At 42.8% G+C, this 20,559-nt stretch overlaps 1 long non-coding RNA gene across 2 annotated transcripts; it reads right to left on the bottom strand.

Annotated features, from left to right (window-relative positions):
- Positions 1 to 8,595: 8,595 nt before the first annotated feature.
- Positions 8,596 to 18,533, bottom strand: LOC129458742 (uncharacterized). Of its 2 annotated transcripts, none has more exons than XR_010114670.1 (3): positions 18,509 to 18,533; positions 9,131 to 9,742; positions 8,596 to 8,740 (listed from the first exon to the last, which is right to left on the bottom strand). It is a non-coding gene; the product is annotated as an uncharacterized lncRNA (long non-coding RNA). The 2 variants fall into 2 exon arrangements; XR_008649722.2 differs by having other exon boundaries at positions 8,602 to 8,740; positions 9,268 to 9,742.
- Between the last annotated feature and the right edge of the window lie 2,026 nt (positions 18,534 to 20,559).

The following is a 20,559-nucleotide window of genomic DNA, read 5'->3' as shown; positions in this document are numbered from 1 at the left end:
CTGATTCTCAAACTTCTGTTATCATTAACATTATTTTTTAAGTTTTATAATTTTTTTGAGACAGAGTCTCTCTCTGTTGCCCAGGCTGGAGTGCAGTGGCGTGATATCGGCTCCCTGCAACCTCTGCCTCCCAGGTTCACGCCATTCTGCTGCCTCAGCCTCCCGAGTAGCTGGGATTACAGGCACATCTGCCTCAGTCTCCCGGGTAGCTGGGATTACAGGCAAGTGCCACCATGCCCAGCTAATTTTTGTATTTTTTAGTAGAGAAGGGGTTTCACCATGTTGGCCAGGCTGATCTCAAACTCCTGACCTCAGGTAATCCGCCCGCCTTGCCTCCCAAAGTGCTGGGATTACAGATGTGAGCTACCGTGCCCGGCCAAGTTTTATAATTTAAAAATAGCTTTATTGAGATATAATTTACATACAATAAAATTTACTAATTTCAGGCATACAGTTCGATGCCTTAAATTTTTTTTTTTTTTTTTTTTTTTTTTTTACACAGTCTTGCTCTGTGGCCCAGGCTGGAGTGCAGTGGTGCGATCACAGCTCACTACAACCTCCGCCTCCTGGGTTCAAGCGGTTCTTGTGCCTCAGCCTCCCAAGTAGCCCGGATTACATGCTGTGCCACCACACCCAGCTAATTTTTTTGTATTTTTAGTAGAGACAGGGTTTTGCCATATTGGCCAGGTTGGTCTTGAACTCCTGTCCTCAAGCTACCCATCCACCTTGGCCTCCCAAAGTACTGCGATTACAGGCATCGGCCACTGTGCCCGGCCCAGTTAGATGACTTTTGATATTTGTGTGCAGTCATGTAACTTCTACTGCAATCAAAATACAGACGAGCTCCTTCTCCCTTTAAAGTTTCATTATAATTCTTTGCAATCAATCTTTTGCAAGCCCCGGCCAAGGGCAACCACTGATCTTCTGTCTCTATACTTTTGCCTTTCTTGAAGTTCATACAAATGGAATTATAAAGTCTGAGTCTTTTGATTGTGACTTCTTTCACTTAGCAATAATGTTTCTGAGCTCATCTATGCTTTTGAGTAATATTTTGTTCCTTTTTTTTTTTTTTATTGCTGAGCAGTATTCCAAAGTGTGGATATGGGCTGGGTGCAGTGGTTCATGCCTGTAATCCCAGCACTTTTGGAGGCCAAGGCTGGCAGATAACTTGAGGCCAGGAGGTCAAGACCAGCCTGGCCAATATGGTGAAACCCCATCTCTACTAAAAATACAAAATTAGGCACGGTAGCACACACCTGTAGTCCCAGCTACTTGGGAGGCTGAGGTAGGAGAACTGCTTGAACCTAGGAGGCAGAGGTTGCATTGAGCTAAGACTGCACCACTGCACTCCAGCCTGGGCAACAGAGCAAGACTCTGTCTCAAAAAAAAAAAAAAAAAATTGGATAGGCTGAAAAATAAAAAATAATTCCCTAGTCCCCTGGTAACCTTTATTCTACTTTCTCTCCCTGTAAATGTGACTACTCTTGGTCCATCACAACAGTGGAATCATCCAATCTTTGTCCTTTTGTGACTGGCCTATTTCACTTAGCATAGTGTCTTCAGTGTTCACCTATGAGGTATCAAATTCTCATTCTGTTTAAGGCTGAATAATATTTCATCATGTTTGATTCAGGAGGCCAAGAGTTCAAGACTAGCCTGGGCAACATAGTGAGATCCTGTCTCAAAATTAAGAAAAAATTAGCCTGGCATGGTGGTGCACAGGTGTAGTCCCAGCTACTCAGGAGGCTGAGGTGGGGTGATCACTTGAGCCCAGGAGTTCGAGGCTGCAGTGAGCTATGATTGCACCATTGCATTCCAATCTGGGTGACAGAGCAAATTTTCTAAAAAAAAAAAAATAATAATTTTAACACAATAAAACCTTAGCACATTGACTAGCATGTACTATGCTCTATATATTATGCATTAGAAATATTTCCAAGGCAGAAATTAAAGAGGAGAACTGGGCAGGATGAAGTATTTTAGGACAGGAGTTATAGGTACCAGTGCCTAGGTGATCATTAGCAATCTTTGATAGAACAACAAGGTGAATATAATAATAATTAGAACTCCAAGAGAATAAAAGTTGTGTTTTATTCAGTGCTGTTTTTTTCTGTTTGTTTTTGTTTTTTTTCTGTCTCCCAGGCGGGAGTGCAGTGGCGCCATCTTGGCTCACTGCAACCTCCACCTCCTGGGTTCAAGCAATTCTCCTGCGTCAGCCTTCTGAGTAGCTGGGATTACAGGTGCCCACCACCTTGCCTGGCTAATTTTTTGTATATTTAGCACACACGGGGTTTCGCTATGTTGGCCAGGCTGGTCTCGAACTCCCGACCTCAGGTAATCTGCCCACCTCGGCCTTCCACAGTGCTGGGATAACAGGCGTGAGTCACCACGCCCGGCCTAGTCAGTGCTGTTTCTACAGTGCCATAACAGTACCTAGCACATGGAAGTTATTAAATAAATGCACAGATAGATGAATGAATGAAACAAGTCTCTGTCTTTCCCAACAGCTGGATAAGGGCATGTATTCTTTTCTCTCTCCAGTTACTGATAAATTTTTTCAAAGTCAACTTTTTGTTATTTCAGAATAGCTTACGACGTATAGAAACGGTGTGAAGATGGTACAGAGAATTCCCATATACTCCCTCATCCAGTTTTCTCTGTTGTTAACATCCTGTATTACCGTGGTGATACAGCTGTCAAAATTAAGAAATCGACATTGGTCCATTGTTATTAACTGAACTATAGACTTTATTTAGATTTTACCAGCTTTCCCATTTGTAACCTCTTTTTTTTTTTTTTTTTTTTTTTTTGAGACGGAGTCTCGCTCTGTCGCCCAGGCTGGAGTGCAGTGACGCGATCTTGGCTCACTGCAAGCTCCGCCTCCCGGGTTCACGCCATTCTCCTGCCTCAGCCTCCCAAGTAGCTGGGACTACAGGTGCCCACCACCACGCCCAGCTAATTTTCTTTTGTATTTTTAGTAGAGACGGGGTTTCACCATGTTAGCCAGGATGGTCTCGATCTCCTGACCTCGTGATCCGCATGCCTCGGCCTCCCAAAGTGCTGGGATTATAGGCGTGAGCCACCGCACCTGGCCTGTAACCTCTTTTGTTCCAGGATCCAATCCAGGATGCCATGTTACATGTAGGCATCATGTGTCTTCAGTTCCCTCTGGCCTATGACAGTTCCTTAGTCTTTCCTTGCTTTTTATGACCTTGGAAGTTTTGGCGATCATTCATTTTTGAGAATTAAATCTTAACAGATCTCTTCTCCCTCACTTTCATCATGGCCATATGGTCCCTTTGGCCTCAGGTGGGACTGCAGCACAGATTCCTCCTATATTTGCTGGTGTTTATATCAAGTGACACACTCATGCTAGAGTTTACTCATTTAAAGAAAAAGTTTGGGCTATGCAATGGTTGGCCTCCTGATCTTCCTTGTTCAGCCTTATTTTGGGTTATATAAAATTGGCATGCATGGCCAGGTACGGTGCCTCACGCCTGTAATCTCAGCACTTTGGGAGGCTGAGGCAGGTGGATCACAACGTCAGGAGATCGAGACCATCCTGGCCAACATGGTGAAACCCTGTCTCTACTAAAAATACAAAAATTAGCCAGCTGTAATCCCAATTAGTGCCTGTAATCCCAGCTACTCGGGAGGCTGAGGCAAGCTGAGGCAGGAGAATCGTTTGAACTCAGGAGGCAGAGGCTGCAGTGAGCTGAGATCATGCCACTGCACTCCAGCCTGGGTGACAGAGCAAGACTCCGTATCAGTAAAGAAAAAAAAAAGGGATCATCAGTCATCAGAATGTATGTTCAGTTACCCATCTACTATGAGGATTGAAAAGTGCCTTAAAGGTCATATAAAGTAGTCTCTAGGATAAATCATATCCACACACTATCCAAGCTGAGCCACTTATGCTGAAATTATGTCTGACTCCTCTCACAGGTCATCATTGATTAAATAGGTTTTTTTGAAAACCCACACATTTTATACTTGGGTTATAAATCACAGGAAACCATCAGATCTGAAGGTTAAAAGTGCGTGTTAGATTTGAGGAAATACAAGACTGACTTACACAATGGCTATACTATTTAAATCTCAAAATGTAGGTGTGGAAAACTTGTTTAGATGCAAAAGTCTATATTGGTCAACTCAGGCTGCCATAGACTGGGTGATTTAAACAATAGACATTTGCTTCTCACAGTTCTGGAGGCTAGAAATTCAAGATCAGGGTGCCATTATGGTTGGATCCTGGTGAGGGCTGTCTTCCTGGCTTGCAGATGGCTGCTTTCTTACAGTGGCCTCACTTGGCAGAGAGAGAGAAAGAGAGATTGGAAATGATTTATGGGCAAGCCCATGATAGGTGTTCAAAATGTGCACTGAAGGCATGAATTATGTTAACAAGGTCATTTCACATTTAAAATTAAAGACCCACTCATTCTAATTCTTTTGTTTTTGTATTGTCAAAAAGGTTTTGAAATGCTTTTATTTTTGAAGAAGTAATAAGTTCGCATAGGAAAAACAGCTCCATTTGGAATCATTATCTTTTGTTTCTGTAATTGTCACCTGGGTGCTGGGATTTTAACGAAATCAGGGCTTTGCCCTGATGGTTACTAACCTTGTGGATCAGTTCCCACCTGGATGGACCATTAGCTCTGTCAGGGTACCGCTTCTCCCCATCTCCTGCCCTCCTACCCTTGGTCTATGTACTACTGAATTCCTTTTCTGACAATGGCATTGAGGGAGATTAATGTATAAGAGAGAGGCTGGGTGCGGTGGCTCACGCCTATAATCTCAACACTTTGAGGCCTGTGGATCACCTGAGATCAGGAGTTCAAGACCAGCCTGTCCAACATGGTGAAACCCTGTCTCTACTAAAAATACAAAAATTAGCCAGGTGTGGTGGTGTGTACTTGTAATCCCAGCTACTGGGCTGAGGCAGGAGAATCACTTGAACCTGGGAGGTGGAAGTTGCAGTGAGCCCAGATCGCGTCATTTCACTCCAGCCTGGGCAACAGAGTGAGACTCTGTCTCAAAAAAACCAAATATATATATATATGTGTGTATATAGATGTGTATATATAGATGTGTATATATAGATGTGTATATATAGATGTGTATATATAGATGTGTATATATGTGTGTATATGTATGTGTATGTATATGTGTGTATATATGTGTGTATATATGTGTGTGTATATATATATGTGTGTATATATATGTGTGTATATATATATGTGTGTATATATATATATGACAATGCTAGCTGTCCTAAAAAAATTCTGGGCAATGTCATTTTAGATAATACCATCAATGGATCTGTCATTCTTGAACACAAGTTTAAACTCTTTTCAAAGTTGATTTAAGTGTCATCTTTTGATACCAAAGAGAGGCATATGTCACCTGGCTGCCACATTAAACAAAATAAATTGCACCCTCCAGATACTCATTTAATAAAAACAAGTGCCTGCTTTGTTCACAGCATGAGATAGGTGCTGACAGAATTCAATGATCAGGAAGGTCCATTCTCAAAGAGTGAATAGACTAGCCTGAGGTATAATAAAGTTACATAGAAATTCTAGAACAAATAAAAACTTACATGTGCCTTTAGAGAGGTACAGGAATGTGTTCTGTGCATCCATATGAAACTTGTCATCTATATATTTTAAGGCAATTTTTGATTTTATAAAAGAATCTGTCATAGGATTCCTCTAAATGACAACCTTCCTGATTGAATTTAAACTGTCAGGAGGCCGGGCAAGGTGGCTCACGCCTATAATCCCAGCACTTTGGGAGGCTGAGACAGGTGGATCATCTGAGGTCAGGGGTTTGAGGTCAGCCTGGCTAACATGGTAAAACCCTGTTTCTACTAAAAATACAAAAATTAGGCGGGCGCGGTGGCGGGTGCCTGTAATGCCAGCTACTCGGGAGGCTCAGGCAAGAGAGTCACTTAAACCCAGGAGGTGAAGGTTGCAGTGAGCCAAGATTGCGCCACTGCACTCCAGCCTGGGTGACAGAGTGAGATTCTGTCTCAAAAACAAAAACAAAACAAACCTGTCACTTGACCTACCACAAATGAATTTACATGCAGCCCTTTGTCCATGTGTTTACTGGCTAAAAGATGTCACTCCATAACCTCCTTTTATTTGTCTCCAAATTACAATGAGTTTAAGTGATAATTAATGTTAAGCAGCATCTAAAAAAGGCAGAATCCCAAGGTTGGTGGGGGTCACTAAACAGAGACTTCCATTTAGAAAAACAGAACAAAACAAATTTCTCTTCTCTATCTGAGAGCAGCTCCTAAACATGCAGACCAGACTTGACCTCATTCTCTTGTGTGTCTTTTTTGAAAAAATTCCTTTGTGCTCAGGGATATTGTGAGAAATAGAATTACATCAGCTAGTTGGTTTCTAATCAGCATGTGAACACCAAGTTCCAGATGGCAATGCAGAGTTTTAATTTCACTATGTGCTGAAATTATTTATCGATCCCTATTAAATAGCTAGCAGCACCACATTCTGGACTAGACTTCAATAATTCTAAATGATCCAGTCTGCTTTGTAAACATGGCTGCTGCACCCTGACTGTGACATTGCTGGGATGGCATTTGATTCTGTTTTGCCTCAGTGTATTCACAGGTGGCCAGTTCTTATTTACAGATAGAAACCTTCCACCTCTCTTCCTCCTTAAGATCTGTTAAGATGCGTTGAAGCTTTGAGAGTTCAGACCAGTCTCAAATAATAGCAGAGATGCTGGTCTGGCAGCTGATGTCCCACTGGCTGTAGATCCCAATGAACATGAAGCTAAGAAAGTCAGCCCTGAGTATTAGGGAAATAGAGAAAGACAAGTAGGGTGGATGTGGGGTGGAGGAGGAAGGAATGAGGACGGTTCAGAACTTCGAGACAGATCAGGGCAGCCAGCTCACAGCATCAGGCCAGTGCTCAGATCTGTAGCAGTCAGTGCTCAAGGACAGACAGGCAGGCGTCTGGATCCAGGTGGTGACAAGCTCATTAATTCATTTAAAAAACATTGGTTGGGCATTGTCTTAGTCCATTTGTGTGGCAATAAAGGAATATTTGAGGCTGGGTGATTTATTTAAAAAGAGGTTTATCTGGCTCACAATTCTGGTAGCTGGAAAACTGGGCTTGTGGTGAAAGCCTCAGGCTGCTTCCACTCATAGTGGAAGACAAAGGGGAGCAGGTGTGTGCAGAGATCACATGGCAACACAGGAAGCAAGAGAGAGAGAGCAGGAAGGTGCCAGGCTCTTTTTTTTTAAATCTTGAAACAATCTGACTGTATTGCCCAGGCTGGAGTGCAGTGGCACGATCTTGGCTCACTGCCACCTCCACTTCCCAGGTTCAAGCAATTCTCCTGCCTCAGCCTCCCAAGTAGCTGGGACTACAGGCGTACGCCATCATGCCTGGCTGATTTTTGTATTTTTATTAGAGACAGGGTTTCACTGTGTTAGCCAAGATGGTCTTGATCTCCTGACCTCGTGATCCACCTGCCTTGGCCACCCAAAGTGCTGGGATTACAGGCATGAGCCACCGCGCCCGGCCGGGGCTCTTTTATAGTAACCAGTTCTCCTGGAAACTAACGGAGTGAGAACTCACTCCACTCCATGCCGCACCCTGGGCATTAATCTATTCATGATGGATCTGCCTTCATGACCCAAACACCTATTAGGCCCCACCTCCAGCACTGGGATCAAATTTCAACACGAGGTTTGGGAGGGCAAATAGCCAAACCATAATAGGCACCTACTAAGTTCAGAGAAATATCTAGAATCCAGGCAGATCAAGTCAAGAGGCAGGGATCAGGAAACAAGGTTGCAGAAGTTAAGGAACAAGCCAAAGAGCTCTGCCAATAAATCCAGGATGAGGTCCCCGTAAATTCGTGTCCATTTCCGTGGTAACTATCCCCAGGAAGCTTGCCATTTGGAGCAGGATTTCTCAAATAGTGGCCTCTACATTCACAGCATCACAATTTTGCTGGGTAAAGGGAGAATAGCGAAGCATGAAAAAAATGCAGATTCTAGTGTCGCATCCCAGACAGACTGACTCAGAATCCCTGAGGATTCTGAATTTCCAAAGAAAATAAAGACACTCACTTCCCATTGGGATTCTTTTGCAGCTTTTTGAGAACCACAGGTTTATAGGGATCTTTCAGTGACTTTGTTTTGGAAAATGAAAAAAAAAAAAAAAATTTGAAAAAGCAGCTGCTGGAGTTTGGACAAAAGCCCAAATTTAATAAGAATTCCCATAAACTCTTCATTAGATTTCTCTATTGGCACCACGGCAGTCATCGTTTACGTTACTGATGCCGAACTTGTGAAATCAAGTGATTCTGGAAACGAGTCTGGAAGCCTGGCCCTCTGCACCCTCCTCCCAGTCAGAAGTACCTTGTTGTGAAGTGACACAACGTCCTGGTGAGACCGGCCCTTCCTGGAGGCAAGGACTTATGTTTTGCACATCTCTGTATGTCCTGCCCCTAACCCATGGCTAGAATATCACAGAGGCTCAATCAATAATCAGTTAGCTCTGCTTTACAACCCATCCCAAAATTCAGTGGCTTAAAACAGCTGTCTTGCCTTTGCTCAGGAGCTGTGAGCCAGCTGGCGTGGGTTGATCTACACTTGGTTCAGCTGAGGTTAGCTGTCAGCCACAGGTTGGGTCCATCTCTGCTCCACGTGTCTTGCATCGCCCTTGAACTAGCAGGCCAGCTAGGGCGTATTCTTCTCCTGGAAATGGCGGAAACCCAAGAGGAAAAAGTAAAGTACATTGTAGCCTCTGAAAGTTTATGCACAGAACCAGGAAACCATCACTTTTGCCCCCATTCACTTAGGCAGAGGGAGTTACATGGCTAAGCCTGATGTTATGAGTAGGGGCAGTTTACATCTTGAGCGGAAGGAACTGCAAATTTACGTGGTAGAAATTATGGACTTAAGGAGGGATGAAAAATTGGGGACAATAGTTCAGTCTACCACTGCTAGTAAATTTATGATCAAAAACAACTTTTTGTATTTGCTGGAGGGAAGAATTGGGAAAATGGGGATGCAGGACAGTTACAAGGTGACAGTGAATTACCAGCATCATAGATTTATTAGGAGGCTTAATATAATACTAATTACCAGCTCTACGTGCTGATGAAGACTGCTTTTGATAATTCGTAACATTTGACATTCTTTCATAAGCCAAATAGAAGAATATCGAAAACCAGTTGTAGTTTTACACACAGTAAGTAAACAAAAGAATACTCAGTCGTCACATTTTGCAACTCTGTGGGATTTGTGTGAGCAGTGAAAAGTTGTGGCTGCCCACAAGCACACGTCTTCCCTGGATAATTGAAGTGAAATCCCAGCCCTCATGTAGTTATGCCTAGAAATGACCTGTTTGCGATTTAATACTTGGTAAACGGCACTAAAACCTCATTAATCTTCAATTAGCCATAAATGGGCATTTCACATCTTACTACAGTTTCTTCATCCTGAGAAATCATTAGTCCTTTCTGGGCAAAGGCAATTCTGTGAACAGGCAGAAAGCTCATTGCATAGCTTAAGTGCAGGTCTCTAGTCCATAATGGTACTTAAGACGTGGGCTGCCTGTGATTCTTGATTGATGCCGTGTGATGGCCTGGGCCTATTCCATCACGCCGTGATCCTCAGCACGCCTCCATCCCCAGGCTGCTTGTATCAGCTTGAGTGTTCCAAAAATCCCACTTCCGTGATTACTTCAGAGGACTGCTGCAAGGATAGAAAGGGTATGTCTGTTATTATTGGATCAGGAAGTGTGTGTGTGTGCGTGGGGCGGGGGAGAAATCTGAGTCCCTGAATCCCCTGGAAATAAGAAATTGAAAATGCATATATATATACAGAATTTAAGGTATAGAAGGTAGAACTCTCCTTTAATCCAGTAGCACAAAATCCTCAATGTTCCTTGCATCTCTTGTGAACTCAATGGCCCTTGAATGACCTAATACATGTCTTGGTCCATCTTTTGTTTTGTGAGATAGGGTCTCTCTCTGTCACCCAGGTTGTAGTGCAGTGGCATGACCACAGCTCATTGCAGCTTCAACCTCCTGGGCTGAAGCGATCCTCCTACCTCAGCAGGGAGTCCCTCAGCTACTCAGGAGGCTGAAGTAGGAGGAAGTTACATGGCCACGCCCGATGTTATGAGTTGGGGCAGTTTACATCTTGAGTGGAAGGAACTGCAAATTTACACAGTAGAAATTACAGATTTAAGGAGGGATGAACAGTTGGGGCCAATACGGGACTCCCTGGAGTCCCTCAGCTGCTCAGGAGGCTCAGGTGCCACAGATGTGCGCCAGCTCAGCCTGCAGGGACTACAGCCATGCACCACCATGCCTGGCTCATTTTTATATTTTTTTGTTGTAGAGAGAGGATCATCTTATGTTGCTCAGGCTGGTCTCAAACTCCTGGGCTCAAGTGATCCGCCTACCTCAGCCTCTCAATTGCTGGGACTGCAGGTGTGAGCCACTGCATCCAGCTCTTGTTCCATCTTTATGGCTGCTAAAAAATCTTCTGAAAACTTAGAACTTGCAGCCCTTGTTGTTACCGTGCTGCCTACCCCTTCGACGAAGGTGATGGTAATGGTGGTGCTGTGTGTGTGTGTGTGTGTGTGTGTCTGTGTGTGTGTGTGTGTTTCCTACTTGGCTTCCAGAAACCCAGCTCCTAAAGAGAAGTCCCCCAGACCCTTCTGCTGCCAGCTGTTCTCCGCTGCGGGCCTGTCTCCATCAGGTGTTCCATTGACGGATGCTGCTTTTCTCCCTTCAGACCACCAGGGATGGCTCTACAGTTACATCCACTGGAGATCAACTGAAGTTGGTCTGGATCTCACAAATGGAGTCCCTTTGCCACTGTGTCTATGAAGGATTCTGGCCGTTGCTTTCACCAGTTTTTAGCACCACTAAAACACTTCGGGTCCTAATTAAGCTGTTTCCAAGTCTTTCCTGTCTCACAATGGAAAATGACCTCTGGGCCATCCCTAGGAAAAAAATTTGTTACCACTGAGGTCTTTCCTGCATCAGACTACGTTAACCTCAAGAGTTCATGCTTGGATCATCATCCTTTTAAGGCAACTAAAATTCAAGCTCATTAACTATCCCGTTCTACTCTGGCTCATTCTGCAGTTGGTCAACCTTGTTCTTTCTTAGAGCAGATACTCTCACCTCTTTCCTTGTGACCTTGGGTATTGAGGGGAAGTTCTCTACAGATGGAATCTTTCTTTAGCATTATTTAGTGGGTTTGTATTCTCTTGTCTTTTTATCCCCTCTCCATTAAAAAGCAGCTTGAGCTATGTGTACGTGGTGAATTCACCAGTGTTCTGGCAGGATTTCCAAATACAGGGAAAGGTGATTATAAAACAATTCATTATGCGACAAACTTGGATAGACCACCCACAGACACATCTTTGATTGTCAATGCTAATTGGGGCAAGAAAGAACATGGGTAATTGAAATTCTCTGCTATCCCACAAATGCTATTTTAGTTGCTATGGTGTTTTTTTAATGTGTCAGTTTAGCTTGGTTGAGTTACATTTCCCAAAATTTCCTTTCCTATTGGTTTTTGGTTGGGATGGGCCACAAAACAGATTCTTCCAGGAGATTTGTGGGGAGCAAGGGAAGTCGCAGCCATTGTGTAGCTCACACACCTCGTCACTCATCTCCTGGCTCGCCTTGTTTGCATGAGGCAGGGGTCAGGCCTGCAACTGCTCCACCCTCCCAAGCCTGCCTCAGCTTCTCCCACTCCTGGGTGTGTGTTGAGCTCTTGGATGGTGTTGGGTTACTGCAAGACATCAAGGTCACCATCAAGCTCAGGTGAAACAAGAACTGAAAAAGACTTCGGTCCATTTTTGTGGGCTCCAGCTCAGCTCCTGATTATGGTTTCACATTGCTCTTCCTCTTTTTTTTTTTTTTTTTTTTGAGACAGAGTCTTGCTCTGTCACCCAGGCTGGAGTACAGTGGTGCTATCTCAGCTCACTGCAACCTCTGCCTCCCAGGTTCAAGTGATTCTCCTGCCTCAGCCTCCTGAGTAGCTGGGATTACAGGCACCTGCCACCATGCCCGGCTAATTTTTACATTTTCAGTAGTGACGGGGTTTCACCATCTTGGCCAGGCTGGTCTTGAACACCTGACCTCACGATCCACCTGCCTCAGCCTCCCAAAGTGCTGGGATTAGGTGTGAGCCACTGTGCCCGGCCTGCTCTTTCTCTTTTAATATCCATCTTTCCTTTCTGATATATTAGTAGTTTGTATATTTGTCCCACCCAAATCTGATGTTGCATTGTAATCCCCAGTATTGGAGGTGGGGCCTGGTGGGAGGTGATTGAATCATGGGGGGCGGAATTCTAATGAATGGTTTAGCACCATCCCCTTGGTGCTGTCCTCACAGTAGTGAGTTCTTGAAAAATCTGGTTAAAAGTGCTTGGCACCTCCCCCCATCCTCTTGCTCCCACTTTCACCATGCAACGTGCAAGCTCCCGTTTCATCTGCCATGACTGTAAGCTTCCCGAGGCCTCCCCAGAAGCTGATGCTGGAGCTATGTTTCCCTGTACAGCCTACAGAAGCATGAACCATTTAAACCTCTTTTCTTTTTAAATTACCCAGTCTCAGGTATTTCTTTATAGCAATGCAAGAATAGCCTAACACACTTCTCAACTGCCCACCCTATAGACGTCAACTTCCGTCAGACACAAAAACAGCTTTTCAGAGATGACTTAACCAGCTCCCACAATTGCTTAAGGTTAAATACCTCTGTCAACCTAAATAACAGAGAGAAGTTGTCTAAAAGATACTTACTTGGGAATAAAGCACAGCAATGGAAATATGCATGCAACAGTAAACTATGTTGGTTTTCAGGGAGGTTAAAGGAAGACAAAGATTTTTAAAGGAAAAAATAAGGAGGATTACATAATTGTTTTTGAAATAATCACCCTGGGCTACAAAGAACAATAGCAAGGGTGATGCCAGTCCCAGAGTGTACAGACAGTCGCTGGGCAGATGTCCTTGCAGGAGTATTTTTTACTTAAGGTTGTGACAGCCTTTGTGCAAAGTTGTAGTTTTTACTGTTTTTGGTGGTCGTTTCTGTTAGCAGGCATGTAAGCATGAGAATCCTCTTCATGTCTTTCCCTGGCTCTATTTGTCAAGGTTATCTTAACATAAGCAACTCCATTTTGATTCTGACAACTTACATACCTCTAACAAAACCCTGTATATATCTATTTCTATCTCTATTATCTCCATCTCTACCATCTCTATCTCTATTTTCATCTCATCTCTATATTTCTTTTTCTATCTCTGATCTCTGTTTCTGTCGTCTATCATTTCTATATCTCTAACACCTGTATCTATATCTCTATTTCTATCTTCTATAAAATCTAATGCTTCTGCTTCTGGTTGACCTTGACTGATACAGTCGCTATGGTCAAATGCCTCCCAACCAACTAAGAAGAAAGGTTTTGAGGAGGTGAAGCAAATGTCCGTATTCTGGAGTCTCTGGAGAAGAGGAAGGAGGCTTGCTAGGTGGAGCAGTGCTGACTCCACTTTCCTGAGCTTGGGCTGGACTTTCACTTCCTGGTTCACAGGCTGCTGGTAAGATTTGTCTCTCTCTTTTTTTTTTGAGACGAAGTCTCCCTCTGTCACCAAGCTGGAGTGTACTGGTGCAATCTCGGCTCACTGCAACCTCCGCCTCCCAGGTTCAAGCAATTCTCCTGCCTCGGCCTCCCAAAAATCTGGGACTACAGGTGCACGCCACCACACCCAGCTAATTTTTGTATTTTTAGTAGAGACGGGGTTTCACCATGTTGGCCAGGATGGTCTCCATCTCTTGACCTCGTGATCCACCTGCCTCAGCCTCCCAAGAGATTTGTCTCTGTAACACTGTTTTAAGCAATTTGATTATGATGTGTACTGGTGTAGTTTTCTTTACATTTCTGGTGTTTGGCATTTGGGGTTTTTGTTTTTTGTTTTTCACTTTCTTAGGTTTGTGAGTTTATGGTTTGCATCAGATTTGGAAAGATTTTGGTTATTTCTTCCAATGTTTATTTCATTACTCCTACTTGCCTCTTATTCAAAGATTCTAATTACACACGTATCAGGCCCCTTAAAGTTGTCTTGAAGCTGCGTTCATTTTTTAAGTCATTTCCCCACTGTGTTTCATTTTACATAGTTTCTACTGCTATGTCTTTAGGTTGACTAATCTTTCCTTCTGCAATATCTAATCTGCCATTAATCCCTCTAGTGTATTTTCCATCTCAGATTTTGTACTTTTGATCTGGGTCTTCTTAAAACATATCTTGATAACTTTCATGACTACTTAGCATGCTCCATCTTTCTTATACCTTTTTGAACATATGGAGATAGTTTTAATGACTGTTCTGACATGCTTTGCCTACTAATTCTATCATCTTTGCCATTCTGGGGTCTATTTCTACTGATTAATTTTTCTCCTCATAAGTTGTACTTTCCTGCTACTTTGCATGTCTGGTAATTTTTGATTGGATGCTAAACATTTTGAATTTTTACCTTTTTAAGTACTGAATATTTTTGTGTTTCTACAAAATTTTTGGGCTTTGTTCTTAGATACAGTTAGTTACTTAGAAACATTGATTCTTATGAGGCTTGCTTTCATTAGGTGGCATCAGAGCAGTCTTTAGGGCTAATTTATTTTATCCCTCTATTGAGGTAAAACTTCCCTATTGATCTACCCAGTGTTCCATGAATTATGAGATTTTTCTATTCTGGTTGGGAAACACAAGTTCCAGCCCCATGTGGGCTCCTTGGGTATTTTTCTCACACAAATATGCTGATCACTATCAGTACTGGGCTTAACAATCGAGGGGGAATCCTCTGCAGATCTCTTCAATTCTTTCTCTGTTCAGCTTTCTCTTCTTGGCATTCTGCCCTGCAAATTGTCACTGTCTTGGCCTACTGGACTCCCAGTTCTGTCTCCTGATGTCTGGGAGGCTGCTGGGCTCCACTGACATTGCCTTCTCTGGGTTGTACCCTGAGAATGCTCTCCAGGTGGTAAGTTGGGACGATTGTAGGACTCAACCTGTAGGAGCCCCTCTCAGGTATCACTCTCCTCTACTGGTTGATGTCAAATATCTGAAAGACGTTGTTTCATATACTTTGCCTTTTTTGTTGTTGTTTACTAAGGTTAAATCTGGTTGATATTATTGTATCTTGGCTAGAAGTAGAAAGCTTAGTTAAATTAGTTTTTAGATAATGTTTTTTTCTGCTAAATATGTGTAACCTAAGAGTATCCTGTAATTGTAAAACAGCTACTAAGAAAACAAAACAAAATACACAAAAGCCCTGTTACCACATTCAATTACTTCTACATATAAGTGGTGACCTTTCAATTCTTTTACGACTAAAAACACCAAAATCAATTACATACTAAGAAAGATGTAAGATAGCTTTCAATGTCCATAGGCCCCAACTTGAAATTTTTGTTGGCCAGGCGTGGTGGCTCAAGCCTGTAATTCCAGCACTTTGGGAGGCTGAGGCGGGCAGATCACGAGGTCGGGCAGATCACGAGGTCAGGAAATCAAGACCATCCTGGCTAACACGGTGAAACCCCATCTCTACTAAAAATACAAAAAAATTAGCCTGGTGTGGTGGTGGGCGCCTGCAGTCCCAGCTACTCGGGAGGCTGAGGCAGCAGCATGGTGTGAACCCAGGAGACAGAGCTTGCAGTGAGCTGAGATCATGATGCCACTGCAGTGAGCTGAGATCACGCCACTGCACTCCAGCCTGGGCGACAGAGTGAGACTCCGTCTCAAAAAAAAAAAAGAAATTTTTGTTATTATTTTCATTTATTACCATGATTACAAGTCATCGTAAATGTATATGTCTAACATACACTTATACTGTTTTAATCTATTATGTATAGAAATTGTCATGTTTTCTATAAGAATACATTTTTAAAATGTGCTCCAATGCTTAAGAATAAGTTAAAAACAGTTGGTTTTAGTCACTATTGTGGAAACTTTTCTTAATGATTGCCACAACAGAATATAGGTGGAGCAGTTTAGGTTCAATGAATGGGGTAAGACTAGTGATAGAAAGGCCAGACGCGGTGGCTCACACCTGTAATCTCAGCATTTTGGGAGGCTGAGGCAGGCAGATCATGAGGTCAGGAGATCGAGACCATCCTGGCTAACATGGTGAAACCCCGTCTCTACTAAAAATACAAAAAATTAGCTGGGCGTGGTGGCACATACCTGTAATCCTAGCTACTCGGGAGACTGAGGCAGGAGAATTGCCTGAACTGTGGAGGTGGAGGTTGCAGGGAGCCGAGATGGCGCCACTACACTCCAGCCTGGGTGACAAAGTGAGACTCTGTCTCAAAAAAAAAAAAAAAAAGTTATCAATCACAAAATAATGAATAGCATCAACTCCTAATGCTGACATAGGCTTATTTCAAAAGTAGTACTGTATAGGTTCAAGATTTTAAGTTTATTGCATCATTTTTCTCCACACCAGCATTTCCCAAACTGTCTTTCAGAAGACGTCCCAAACACAAGTTTCAGGAAATGTTAACAGGTACTCTGTGGCTAAAAGAGGTTCTGGGAATAAATAAGTTTGGAAGAAACATTGAAAAAGCCTGCATATGATGTCTTATTCTTAAATATGCATAATATGCATAATGTATATAAATATTAAATGATCTGACAAGTCCTGCTTAATTTTGTTTAATCAAACGTTTTATTAAACTTAATATTTTCTGAGGAAAAAGTGCTATTTGCAAAATCAGTTTGGGAAACCCTGTCTAGATGTTTAAAATATGTATAATAATCGCGTGTCATTGTAATGATTATTTCTAGAACCTTACTATGGGCTGGACCCTTAAAATATTAAGTGCTCCTATTTTGTCATTGTTCTAATGCTGCACTGTGTAATATGTAGCCACTGGCTCCATGAGGCTATTATTTAACTTTTAATTAATTAAAATTTAATAAAACTGAAAATTGAGTTCCTCAGTCAGACTAGCTACATTTTAAGTGCTCAATAACCACGCGCGGTGGCTCACGCCTGTAATCCCAGCACTTTGGGAGGCCAAGGAGGGCGGATCATGAGGTCAGGAGATCAAGACCACGGTGAAACCCTGTCTCTACTAAAAATACAAAAAATTAGCCGGGTGTGGTGGCGGGCGCCTGTAGTCCCAGCTACTGGGAGAGGCTGAGGCAGGAGAATGGCGTGAACCCGGGAGGCGGAGCTTGCAGTGAGCCGAGATTGCGCCACTGCACTCCAGCCTGGGCGACAGAGCAAGACTCCGTCTCAAAAAAAAAAAAAAAACAAAAAAAACCCCACATGTGGCAAGGTGCTAACCACGTAAGGCATGATTCTGGTTTTTTTTTTTTGTTTTTTTTTTTTTTGAGTTTTTTTGAGTCTAAAAATAAGTACTGTAGTAATGCAAATTATCATAAATTTCTAAAACAGTCAGTGTAGACACTGCTATCCACAGTTCTCAACCACCTTTGAAAACGTCAATTTATTAATCTTCATAAAAGCTTTGTGAAGTAGAAAGTGTAACTCCTTCCGGGAGAGAACAGCTCAGGTGCCTTCGTTTAAGGGAAATTTTAGTTGCTGGATATAATTTAATTGCTCCATTAGTCATTTGTAGAAGTTCCATGTGGTTTTCTGGATGTGCCGTAAGCTAAAGCAATGAATATAAAACAAAGCCCTATTCTCACTGTTTATCATAGGAAGTTGGGGAGCCACATGCTTTCCGGATACCCTAACAGGTACAAGTAGGGATGGGCATGTACCATTTGCTCCCAGCCTCTGGATGTAGCTGAACCTCTAGTACTTCTTTCATGAGGCGACGGGCACTCCCCTGGCTCTGTTTTAGGAACTGTCCATACACCTACTCCAAACATCTCTTCTAGCCAGCGTAGCAAGAGTCAAAACTTTAACACCCATACTGTTTAGATGTGCAAAGGAGAACAGTTTCTTGATTTCTTTATACCTAATCCAATTAATCTTTTACAGGAATTCCTACCTGCAGGCGGGGGTGGGAACAACAACTTTAAACTTGCTAATTACTGGGAACAAAATCTCTTCCTTTTTAGATGATCCTCCTGTTAGGATAACATGGACTTTGAGATTTCTGCTCTCAGTCCCTCTCCAGGACGGTGTCTGGGTGTGTTTCGGGACACCCACAAGGGTGGAGCAAGGAGGAGGACGAGGCTGTGGAGCCTCTGGGAGTTGTCAGATTTAGCAAATAAAATACAGGACACCCAGCTAAATTTGAATTTTAGATAAACGCCAAATAATTTTTAGCATAGCATGGAAATGAATATTTAAAAATCGTTTGCCTCTGGAAGGCCGAGGTGAGATGATCGCTTGAGCCCAGGAGTTAGAGATTATAGTGAGGTGTGATTGCGCCACTGCACTCCTGCCTGGCTCGATAGAGCAAAACCTTGTCTCTAAAATAACAGTAATAATTGTTATTATCTGTTGTTTATCTGAAATTCAAACTTACCTGGGCATCCGGTATTTTGTCGGGTGACCCACAGCACTTCCGCATCCCCTCACGGCAGACTTCCGGCTCATCTGCTCACCATGTGGAAACCTGGAGTAGACCCTGGCAGCTCTCTAGTCAGCTCCCCGCCAGAATCCTGCCCTCGGGCATTTGTGAGGCTGAACGTGAGATTTCCAGAAGAGGCTAGGCTCTCTCCACCCACGAGCAGGGAAACAGACTGGGTTTTCTTGAATGCTTTTCTAGCTACCTCACCGTTTCCTCAGCCCCATCCCCACCTGAGGTTCAAATCTTAGGGAAGTAAGGAAATGAGACTGCTTATGTCTGACCTTGATCTTTATCTACCTCCCGGTTCCTTTTTGCACTCCACCCAGGGAAAAGAGCCAGGCTTACTTCCTCTATTCCATCTTCTCCTTCTTTCCAGTAACATGAGCATCATTCCATGGCTTAATCTTTTTTTTATATATGTGTTTTTATTTTTTAAATTTAATTTTAAAAAACTTTTATGGATACATAGCAGGTGTGTATATTCATGGGGTACATGAGTTATTTTGATACAAGTGTACAGTGTGATGGCTTAGGTCAAGGGCAGGCAGGGTACTTTCTGTGACGCTCAGGAAGAGATGATGACCCGGAAAGGCTAGATACAACTCTTATTATGGGACTATTTGAAACTAGGAACAACCAAAGATGAGAACATGTTGATTTTAAAAGAGGATACAGGCCTGGAACAGTGGCTCACACCTGTAATCCCAGCACTTTGGGAGGCCGAGGCGGGTGGATCACCTGAGGTCAGGAGTTTGAGACCAGCCTGGCCAACACGGTGAAACTCCATCCCTACTAAAAATACAAAAATAAGCCGGGCATGGTGGCATGTGCCTGTGATCCCAGCTACTCGGAAGGCTGAGGCAGAGAATTGCTTGAACCTGGGAGGTAGAGGTTGCAGTGAGTCAAGATTGCACCACTGCCCTCCAGCCTGGGTGACAGGGAGAGACTCTGTCTCAAACAACAACAACAACAAAAAAATACAATCTGAACCTCATACAAATATAAAATGGACACACATCAAAGATTTCATGTAGCTCATTAATTAATGAGGGAACCAGAAAATTGTTACGAATTGTTCAAAGGAGAATCCATACAGCAGACACAATTATAGTCTATTATTAAGCATGCTGAATGTATTTACATTAAGCACATGAGAAAAAAAAAAAAACTGTCGTCTTCTACTTGAGGGAGGGAAGCCAACTGAACTTCCTTGGGACAGAATTTATCTTTGTATAGCAGAAATTATTTGATTACTAATATGTTTCTGCAGGTAACTTCTGTTTCCACAGGGTTGTACAATAGTCTGGTCAATCACAATGAAAGGTAGGAATAACCCAGATGGATGAGACAGTTAGGATGCCCACTAAATTTCAAAGTCTTTCTCGATTTTTTTCTTACAATTTAATACATTAAGAGCCCTACCCTATTATAGGTGTTTTTCCACCCTCTTGAGTCACTTATAGCCCCTAATTTGACCTTGACTGATTGATTTTTCTGCAGACAGACACAAGATAAGAAATTTCCTGGTCCTGAAGTCGTGAAAATATCTTGAATTCTAGAGTCAAATACATCTGAGTTTGAATCCTGGTCCCGCTTGTTCTAGCTGCATGACTTTGGGAAAGTTGTATGATTTTGGAGACTCAGTTTCCTCATCTGTTAAATAGGTATTAAGAAACCTAATCTGGGTGGGTAAGAAGATTAAATGAGATGACGTACATCAAGTTCCCAGCACAGTACCTAGAATACAGTGGGCTATCAACAAAGTTTGTTGGACTGAACTGCTAAAGGAGTTTGCTTCTGTGTCAAGGTTTTCTTGTTACTGGTTCCTTGTTCCACTCTGTGGACTGACAAGCCCCAGCATGCCCTCTTGCAGTGTTTCTGGATGTCAATGGACTGAAGGATTCCTACTCCAATGCCAAAGATGTGGGGACTAAGGAACTTAGATCAATAAAGTTAATCCCCTGATTTTGCAAGAGACTGAGACACAGAGAATAAACAAGTTGTCT

The sequence above is a fragment of the Symphalangus syndactylus genome, chromosome 19 (assembly GCF_028878055.3).
Source record: "Symphalangus syndactylus isolate Jambi chromosome 19, NHGRI_mSymSyn1-v2.1_pri, whole genome shotgun sequence".
Classification (NCBI taxonomy): Eukaryota; Metazoa; Chordata; class Mammalia; order Primates; family Hylobatidae; genus Symphalangus; species Symphalangus syndactylus.
The sequence above is the reverse complement of the archived record's forward strand: the minus strand, read 5'-3'. Positions and strand labels throughout refer to the sequence as shown.